Here is a 9,647-nt window from a genome sequence, read left to right as displayed (position 1 = left end):
AGCCCTTAGATATTGCCTAATAAAATATTCAAGTACCACAGGTCAGTAGTGTCTTTTTTTCATAGATCAACAGCAATATGAGAAATTGACAGGAAAAGGAAACTTTTATCATTCCTACAAGTGCAAATTTTCAGGCAGGTAAGGAGCAGTGAAATTACCTGCGTTCACTTGATAATAAAGATAGCAGTAGACAAAGACAAACTCAAGGCTCTGGACAACTTAGCTTAGATTTTCCATTTAACCAGAATTGGAGCTCATCTTTGGGATCGCAGGACTTCTGCCCACAATGAAGATGCAGCCCTGATCCCTGATGGCTTTCTGGCCACAGGGTCTGTGACAAAAATGTACTCTTCTGTTTATGTTTGAGTTTTTAATTTTTTAATTTTGTAAAGCTGGAAGCAGCCTGCAGAAGATTAACAGCTGAGGTCACACAAAATATTTTTCAACTGAAAATCTCAAGTGTAGATTTGAGATGGATCTTCAACTGTTTCTCTAGACCTCAACCTAACCTACAAGCATGTTTGGATCTAATTTAATGCTGGAGAAATAAACTGAGCAATTCAGAGAGAATCCGTTGAATGAAAGATTCCATTTTATTTGGCTTATATTCTGGTTACACTCTACTGTGTAAATGAGGGTATTGTTTGGTATCTTTGTTAACATCCACTTTCTGGAACCATAAATCCATCTTGGTCTCCAATGTTGTCACAGCATGAAGCAAGGCTGTTTTAAACATGGATAATGTTTATCAGCTTCCTACCAATCCTACCTCATATATCCAGATCCTGAGTCTTGAATCCTCATTAAGTTGTCCCAGGTGTTGATCTATTGTACGGGCTGTCAGGAGGTGCAAGTTCATTTTTAAAATCTTGGAATGCGCACAGCTTTGTACTGAGCCTGCAGTTTTGTAAAATCATCCTCTAGAAATGGCGATCTATATTTGATCATAACTCCATCAGGAGATTCTTAATAATGGGAAGTGAAATTGAGTAGAATGACCTTTACCATCTTCCTCTTTATTTGGAGGAACAACATAATAAAAAAAATGAAAATGATCAGATTACAAAATGTGAAGAATGGGGGATTATTATTGGGTAAATAGTTGAACGGAAGAACAATTACTGGGCTCTGGGGAAAGAGCGGGGGAGTAGGACTAATTGGATAGCTCTTTCAAAGAGCAGACACAGGCATGATGGGCCGAATGGCCTCCTTCTGTGCTGTTTCATTCTATGATTCTACCTGCCCTACAATTTTGTCTGCTCCCATGTCTCAACCTCCTTTCCTGGTGCTTATTGGGATTATTACTGGTAGATGGTGCTTAATTACCTAAAGAGTAATTGAAGAAATCTTTGTTACCCATTAGTGTCTGTTCATACTCACCTTCCTGATATTCAACGGTGTGTTTTTGAATCTGAAATACCATGTAGTTTCCCAGAAACCAGCTCTAATTCTCATTGTCTAAGTGGAAGCAAATCCCACCGAGGAAACAAAATTAATCCCATTAAACCAATCTTCTGCGGAATTCCCTCGTGGCAGCTTTGGCTGCATTCACATACATCTCACAGACAGTAAGGCCCTGATAAAGTAGTGCCATGGGTAGAAGCTGCTGATGGATTCTCTGACAGCTTTAAAAGCTATCACTCACATACTTAAAACCCATTCAAGAGATCAGGTTGACAAATATTGATAAATGATTTCCCGGCATTACGTTGAATGGCATACCAGTGAATCGCCACAACTGGCTTCCATATTTAAGGTATTTAACATTTCCATCACTCTGTTTAAAATCCAGGGTTCAAGGGCATAACTTGTGTGTCTATACAATCAGCTATATGTGCTGGTTCTGTAATACTCTTACACTCCTCCCCACTTCCTGCAGAACGCTGAAGTTTTCAGTGATTCACAGAACAAATAAAGCAGAAGCATAGTTGAAAGGTAGGAGAGACCGAAATGGTTTGAGGAGACTTTGTTTTAACAATGGATTGTGTCTTACTAATCCAGTCAATAGTGGATAAGTGCAAGACAATTTATATGATGATTTGGGATTTTCAAAAAGGATTACATCAGATCTGACATAAACTGCTTTTAGAATTGGGTTATACCTTGTGGAATTCAAGGGGAATATGAAATAGGACACACAAATAATAGCCAATTGATAGAAAAGGGTGGTTATAAAATAACACTCCTCACGTTATGGTGCAGTGACTAGTGGAGTTGGGAATTGGTCTTTTATATGTACTGATATAAAATTGAGTGAGTGGCGCATTGTGTTATGAAGATCGAAGTTATTAAGAATGATTTAGAGAGGCCAAGCACATGGGAAAATTATTGGCAAATCACATGTTTATATAATTTAATACCAAAAGTATTAACTATAGCTACACAAGGAGAAGGGTAACTTTAAAGGAGGGCATAAGGAGCAGAACCCACACGGACTGCAGCGCTTCAAGATGGCGGCTCACCACCAGCTTCTCGAGGGCAATTAGGGGCAGGCAATAAATGCTGGCCTTGCCAGCGCGCCCACATTTCATGAATGAATAAAAATAAAAGCAACGTCCCAAAATATGAGATTGGAAGTAACTGGTTAGAACTTTTTCATCTAGAGATTGGGATTATAGAGGAATGATCTGGATGGGCCAAAGGGCATTTATTTTCCTGAATTTATTATAGTCTTAACTATTCCCCTATGATCTGGAATTAGGCCTGGGAAAATGGATAGAGGAAATAATAATACTGATAATTGAGTTGAATTACCAAAATAAACTGTAAAATGACTAGTTTTGTTATTTAAAAATGTTGATTTTGTTAACCTTTTCTTTTAATATAGCACTTTGTTGAATAGTCTTAAGTACATGAAGCTCCAGATGTAGAACTAAAGGAAAGCAGATGTCATACTTGTTCTGCGAGGAGTGCCTAAAGAAAATTGAGGGTGAGCTGTAAACAGGAAATCCAGTTCTTTTAAGTTTTGTGCATATTCTAACCTAGGAATCCATTTCAGCTGACCTGACAGCCTGTTTTTAAGGTACAGATAGTACATGTTATGCACATTCAATGTGAATATGCTACCTCTTCATTTTGTTACTGCCTATCCACAGTTTCTTTGGCAGTGGCCCTGGTAGTCATTACCCTGAACATCATGCCTGGTCAGTTAGAAATTATAGGAATGATTCAGATTGCACTTACGTTTTTATTTTATTTATCACATAAAACACTGGAATTAAATATCTTCTCTGCATAACAGATATATACTGTAATACATTGTTACTTAATCCAAGGATTGTTCAATAGAGAACTGGACAAACATTTACAACTAGCTGAAGTGCCCGGCGGTGCCGAGGCTTTTTCGAGGGCATGTTGTTGTTGGAAGAGAGAGAGAGAGCGACTGGGGGGAAGAGAGAGAGCGACTGGGGGGAAGAGAGAGAGCGACTGGGGGGAAGAGAGGGAGGGGAGGGGTGGGGGGAAGAGAGGGAGGGGAGGGGAGGGGGGAAGAGAGGGAGGGGAGGGGAGGGGGAGGGGGAGGGGAAGGGAGGGCGGGGGAGGGCGGGGAAGGGAGGGAGGGGGAGGGCGGGGAAGGGAGGGCGGGGGGAGGGCGGGGAAGGGAGGGCGGGGGGAGGGGGGAAGGAAGGGAGGGAGGGGGGGAAAGGAGGGCAGGGGGGGAGGGGAGGGAGGGCGGGGAAGGGAGGGCGGGGGGGAGGAGGGGGAGGGAGGGCGGGGGGGGGAAGGGCGGGGGAGGGGAGGGGGGATGGAGGGCGGGGGGGAGGGGGGGGAGCGCCACCCCCGAGGGTCGCGACCCCCCGAGGGTCATGCGCCCCCCCCCCGGAGGTGAAGACCGCCGATTGCGCGCGCAGCAGGAGCTGAGACGCGGCGTCTCTCTCGGCCGGCGGGCCCGGTTGCCAGGGCAACCGTGACGCTGACCAAGCCAGAGAGAGAGACGCCGCGTCTCAGCTGCTCCTGCTGCGCGCGCGGCCCCCCCCCCCCGAGGGTCGCGCCCCCCCCCCCGAGGGTCGCGGCCCCCCCCCCCCGAGGGTCGCGGCCGCCTCCCCCTCCCCCCGAGGTGAAGACCGCCGATTGCGGCTGTGCGAGACGTCCAGCGGGCCCGGTTGCCAGGCTGGACGCTCAGCAAGCCCCGGCAGAGAGAGATGTCTCAGCTCCTGCTGCGCGCGCACCCTAGGCTTGGCCCTCCAGCCTTCGAGTGGGGCCGGGAGGTGCCTAGCTCGGGCGTGGGTGCGGAGGAGACGCCGAGGCTTCTAGGCCTACCTGGAAAAACGGGGAAAGGTAGGAAAATTAATGAGATTAGATAAGTTAATTACTTTCTAAATCATTTTTTTTAAAAACAATATGTGTTTTAAAAGCAACATTTTTTTTTAAGACGCAGAAAGCGGGAAAAAGAAAGGAAAAGTTTGGAATCAAGATGGCGGCGACTCACCTCGGTTCAGAACGATAAAGCCCGGCCACACGCGCACCGATTGGCCCGGCGGCACACGCCAGCAACCCGGCGTACGATTGGTCGAGCTCGAGGTCACTCTGTCGCTAATGAGCGGATAATGAGATGCTAATGAGCGGAATGTTGAAGGTTTTTGGGATACCGCGGGCGCAATTTTAGCCCGGCCGAAACGTAAATACGCTTAAAACCGTCTCGGAAGCGTAAGCTTTCTTTGGAGGTAACGCGCGCGTAGGTACGCCCTGTAACTTTCGAGTGCATACCCGCAACGCACACGCGATGACAGACAGACAGATAGACAGATAGACAGAAAGACAGAAGTACCGATTTATATATATAGATACATCAATCATCGTAGAACAGCACACCTGCCATGCTAGAAAACCAGAAAGTTGACTAAAAAAACTGGCACAACCTCAAACAGCTGACAACTCAAAACAGCCTGAAAATGCTGTGGGACACAACTTGTCATGTCTTAAGCTGCAGGTATACCAAATATTCCATCACTTTTATTAAAGGATGCAGGGGAGGGACTTAAAGTACATAAACGCAGTTTGAAGCAGTGATGAATTTAGAATTTATTGAAAGGGATATATGTATTGAAAGCATGGGATATTTATTCTAGTGGGGTCTGGGCACATGTCTGGCCATAACAAAAAATATGATTTTTGACACATTACTTGGTGCATTATCTTGTGTTTTGGAGGCTACTATAATTCTGAATTCAAGCCCAAAAAAATCCTGGAAGAATTAGATATTTTAGATATGAAAATAGCAGTTGTAGCAATTTAAATAAAACTTTATATAATTCCTCTTTTGCATTATATTAATTTGTGAACTCAAACCTATTATAACATGCACCATCAAAATCCAACCCGCAGTGCGTTCTATATTCACAAGACAAAATAGGCTCATTATCACATCTTTCCCTGTCTCAGGTCCCCATGGCAGCCCAGAGACAAGCAGGGGATGACCTGGATTGAGAGTATGCTGATTTATCTAAACAATTGTTATTTTTAATAATTTAGAAGTGTGTGCATAGCACTGAGACAAAATTTTAAATTTGAGTTCTGATTAAAAAGTACACCCAAATATTAACCTGCCCTTTTCTCTTTTAGATGCTGATCAACTAGCAGTGTATTTCAAATATTTTCAATTTGTAAAATCTTAAAGCAAACTATGCTAGAAATGACTGTTGATGGTGATTGTGGACAAATTACCCTGAGTAATCCCCTAGCCTGGGTAACAAAAGGACCTCCACCGCAAGTGGGTAAAGACATTGAAAATGGATTTCAAAATTACAGATCGTACCCAGGGGCTGGACTCACACACAAGTAGGCCAATGGTCTACATCACAACCATTGTGGTATACTGTTGTTAAATCCTAAATATGGAATCTCACTGTAATATTTTTAATTAATTGAGACTCAGTCTCCACTCCAAACCCTGGAAATTCCACAGACACTGACACAAGTAAAGCCAGTTAATGCATTTACGCCAGGGAACATCCTCTTTACCTAAAAACCCCCCCAGTCATGATGAAAATAAACCTTCAGATTATACAACAACCAGTTAAGCCCTAGAAAGTTCCTTTAAGGATTTTTTTTTTTTAAAGCTGCATTTTAGTAGTTTATATATTGTACATAACTTCTTTGGGGACAAACACTAAATAAACGTGCTCTAACTGAAACTCTCAGAAACCATTAGCTCATCTTAAAACGTTGCTGTCTCAAGTTCATATGCAACCAGAAAATAATATGTAGTTCTGACAGACTCCAGTCCCAGCCTCCAACCAATTTAGTTCTGACAGCCTCTGGTCCTGCCTTGCAACTGATTTGACTGGTTGATGCTGAGAACCTCTGAGCATAAGTGAATAAAGCTGACTTTTCTTATACAGGTAGACTATCCTTTATCCGAAAACCTCGGGACCAGCCGTGTTTCGGTTTTAGGAAAATTTCGGATTTCGGAAGGTGCGCGGAAACACTTCGGTTTTCAGAGGTAATTCGGTTTTCGGGAGTGCGGATAAAGGATACACTATCCCTTATCCGAAAGGGTGGGATAAATAACGACTATAAATACTGTAGTTACAGGGATAAATACTGTACGGCGGGGGGGTCGGGGGTCGGTGGGGGTCGGGTTCGGTCGGGGGTGGGGGTCGGCGGGGGTCGTGGTCGTGCGCATTTCGGTTTTCAGAAGTCATGCTTTGCTCCACTTTCGGCTTTCAGAGGTTTTCTGGTTTCGGATGTGCGGATAAAGGCTGGTACACTTACGCTGAGCGATTTCGGTTTTCAGAAGTGCGAAAAAATGCTACACTATCCCTTATCCGGCTAGGCCTGTAAGTCGTGCGCCACTCTGGTCATGTCGTGCGCACGACTTACGCTGACCGAAAAAACCTTCAGTTTTTAGAGGGTTTCGGTTTTCGGAAGTCCGGATAAAGGGTAGTCTACCTGTAATAATAATAATCATAATAATAATCAACTTTATTGTCATTGTTAGTGCACAAGTGCAGTACAACGAAATGTAGGCTTGCGGCTCCCGAGAGTGTACATTTAGATTAAGACATTTAAACATTCAACATTCATTTGGCTTGTAATACATTAACATAAACATAACCATAATAAAGTGCATTGGCAGATGTGCAGGCTTTAGAGTTTATTTGTAGAGTTCAGTAGGATGACAGCCCTGGGAAAGAAGCTGTTCCTAAATCTGGTCGTACGGGTGCGAATGCATCTGTAGCGTCTCCCAGATGGCAGGAGGGCGAACAGACTGTGGCTGGGGTGGGTAGGGTCTTTGATGATGGTCCGTGACCTCCGTAAACAGCGTTTCTGGTATATGTGCTCTATGCTAATAAGCTGTTACATGGGTTAAACACTGTGGGCTAAAAATTGAGTAGCGCCCCATTTGGGGCGCTAACTTAGCCGGTTAGCGCCCTGGAAAAATTAGCGCCCCGCGCCAGTACTTCAGTGGTTGCGCCCCAAGAGGGAAGCGGGGCGCTACTGGAAGTGCCCCGCATCCGTCTTGGGGTGCTGCGAGTCAATATCCAGGGATCGGGAGTGCCGGCAAAAGAGCCCGGCACTCAAGAGAAGTGCTGGGCTCTTGGAGCGTAGCTGACACTCCGTGGCGGGGGGGCGGTTCAGGAAGCCGGGGGTGGGAGCGCAGGCAGGTACTGGCAGGCGGCCAGCAACAAAAATGGCCGCCCCGCACCTCGCCTTTAAATTGCGCCCCCCCGGCCGCAGGTAGGCCCGTCAGATGTAGCGTCTGGCAGTAAGTCAGGGGGCGCTCCCGAAGATCGTTAGCGGAGTGCTGCGCATGACGAAGATGTCATCACTGGCGGCGCAGCGCCACGGGGTGCTACCGGTTAGCGCCACCACTAACCTCCCGCTGAATTTCGTGGGAGGCGTGGGCAGCGCCGTGCCGTGCCCGGGCGCTAGTTGCTTTGCGCCCTGTTAACGGGAGGCGCAAAGCAACTCAATTTTTCCCCCTGTAAGTTTAAAACATGGACCGTTGGCATGTATAGAGCATTGAGAGGTATCCCATTGTAAGGGGACACCCAGGGTCTGTTCTTTCCTCAACTTCCATTACATTCTAATGGATTGTGATTTTAAAGTACAGCTTTATGTTTTATTTGCCTGATGTTCTGTTGATCTAACAATATTTGTTGTCACAAGACGCAGTGCAATGCACAGTCTCTTAGCACTGACATTCTTCACAATGATCACACATGCACATAAACAGGTTAAAAAAGGCAGATAACTAAGTTAATCTGTAGTGTGACCTGTTGCTAAGCTAATAATGATACTTCACTTAGTTTTGAACTTGTCTACTACATTTGTGCCTTAAGGAAATCAGTGAAAATAAGTTCTAAACCTTTTAGGGACATTGTTTTCTTTTCCTGGCTTATGTTAGTTTGGGTTTGAGTTATATTAATTGGTCCTGATGTTTTGTTCAAATCACTTTTAATATCTAAATATAAAATTTACTTGTATTGGGTCGACTGTCCCCATGGAATCTTGAGCCCATTTCTTAAAAGTGTTCTCATCCCATTTTCTTTTTCTTTTATATTCCATTTGCCCATCTATTTGTTAGTTTTATCTGTGCTTAAAAAGTTTTGTTATTGACATGTAGAATGGAAGGGGAGATAATATTGCTAGGACACTCAAAGGACAATCCAGGCTCATTCCAGACAGAGTGGCGCTTTAAGAACATAAGACCACACCTGGAGTACTGTGCACAGTTTTGGTCTCCTTATCTAAGGAAGGATATACTTGCCTTGGAGGCGGTGCAACGAAGGTTCACTAGATTGATTCCTGTGATGAGAGGGCTGTCCTATGATGAGAGATTGTGTAGAATGGCCCTATACTCTCTGGAGTTTAGAAGAATGAGAGGTGATCTCATTGAAACATACAAGATTCTGAAGGGGATTAACAGGGTAGATGCTGAGAGGTTGTTTCCCCTGGCTGGAGAGTCTAGAACTAGGGGGCATAGTCTCAGAATAAGGGGTCGGCCATTTAAGACCGAGATGAGGAGGAATTTCTTCACTCAGAGGGTTGTGAATCTTTGGAATTCTCTGCCCCAGAGGGCTGTGGATGCTGAGTCTTTGAGTATATTCAAGGCTGAGATAGATAGACTCTAGGGGAATCAAGGGATATGGAGATCAGGCGGGAACGTGGAGTTGAGGTCGATGATCAGCCATGATCTTATTGAATGGTGGAGCAGGCTCGAGGGGCGGGAGTAACTATGACTCTCTAAGTTGAGTCTAGAGTTACGTTGTAACTGTGAGAATCTTGGAGTTCCATATCACAGTGAGTCGTACCTCCACGCGGTCCCGCTGGGCAGCACTTCGGTGTTGGCTAAATGACTGGCCGAGAACTCCACCTATGCAGGGTAACCAAACCTCTTCAACCACTTTGCAGAAGACCGCGGGACCTTCGAGTATCCTCAGGCAGGTACGTCTTTCTCCGAATGTTGGGAGCTGGTGTCACGTAGTAGCTGTGGCAATCTTGGGAGTTCTTAACCATAGTGAGTCATACCTAAGGTGTCCTGCCGGCTGCACCTTGGTGCAGCCAAACTGACTGGCTGAGCAACTCCGAAATGGCAGGTGTAACCAAACCTCCCCAACCGCTTAGGAGATGACTGCAGGACTTTCGAGAGTTCTCAAGCCTGTCTGTCCTCTCTCCTAATGTTGGGGAGCCGGTGTTACAAGGTA

General features: G+C 45.3%; 1 long non-coding RNA gene across 1 annotated transcript in view; it reads left to right on the top strand.

The window, feature by feature from the left end:
* The first annotated feature begins 56 nt into the window (after positions 1–56).
* The window catches only part of LOC147103213 (uncharacterized), a 47,773-nt gene continuing 38,182 nt past the window's right edge, over positions 57–9,647 (top strand). Inside the window, exons 1-2 of the long non-coding RNA XR_015072993.1 lie at positions 57–138; positions 2,828–2,929. This is a non-coding gene — a long non-coding RNA (uncharacterized LOC147103213). The remainder of the gene's footprint in view (positions 139–2,827; positions 2,930–9,647) is intronic.

Source organism: Somniosus microcephalus, chromosome 20 (assembly GCF_052327205.1).
Source record: "Somniosus microcephalus isolate GS21.2 chromosome 20, FLI_Smic_1.0, whole genome shotgun sequence".
In the NCBI taxonomy this organism is placed as follows: domain Eukaryota; kingdom Metazoa; phylum Chordata; class Chondrichthyes; order Squaliformes; family Somniosidae; genus Somniosus; species Somniosus microcephalus.
This window is presented reverse-complemented; position numbering and strand designations above follow the sequence as displayed.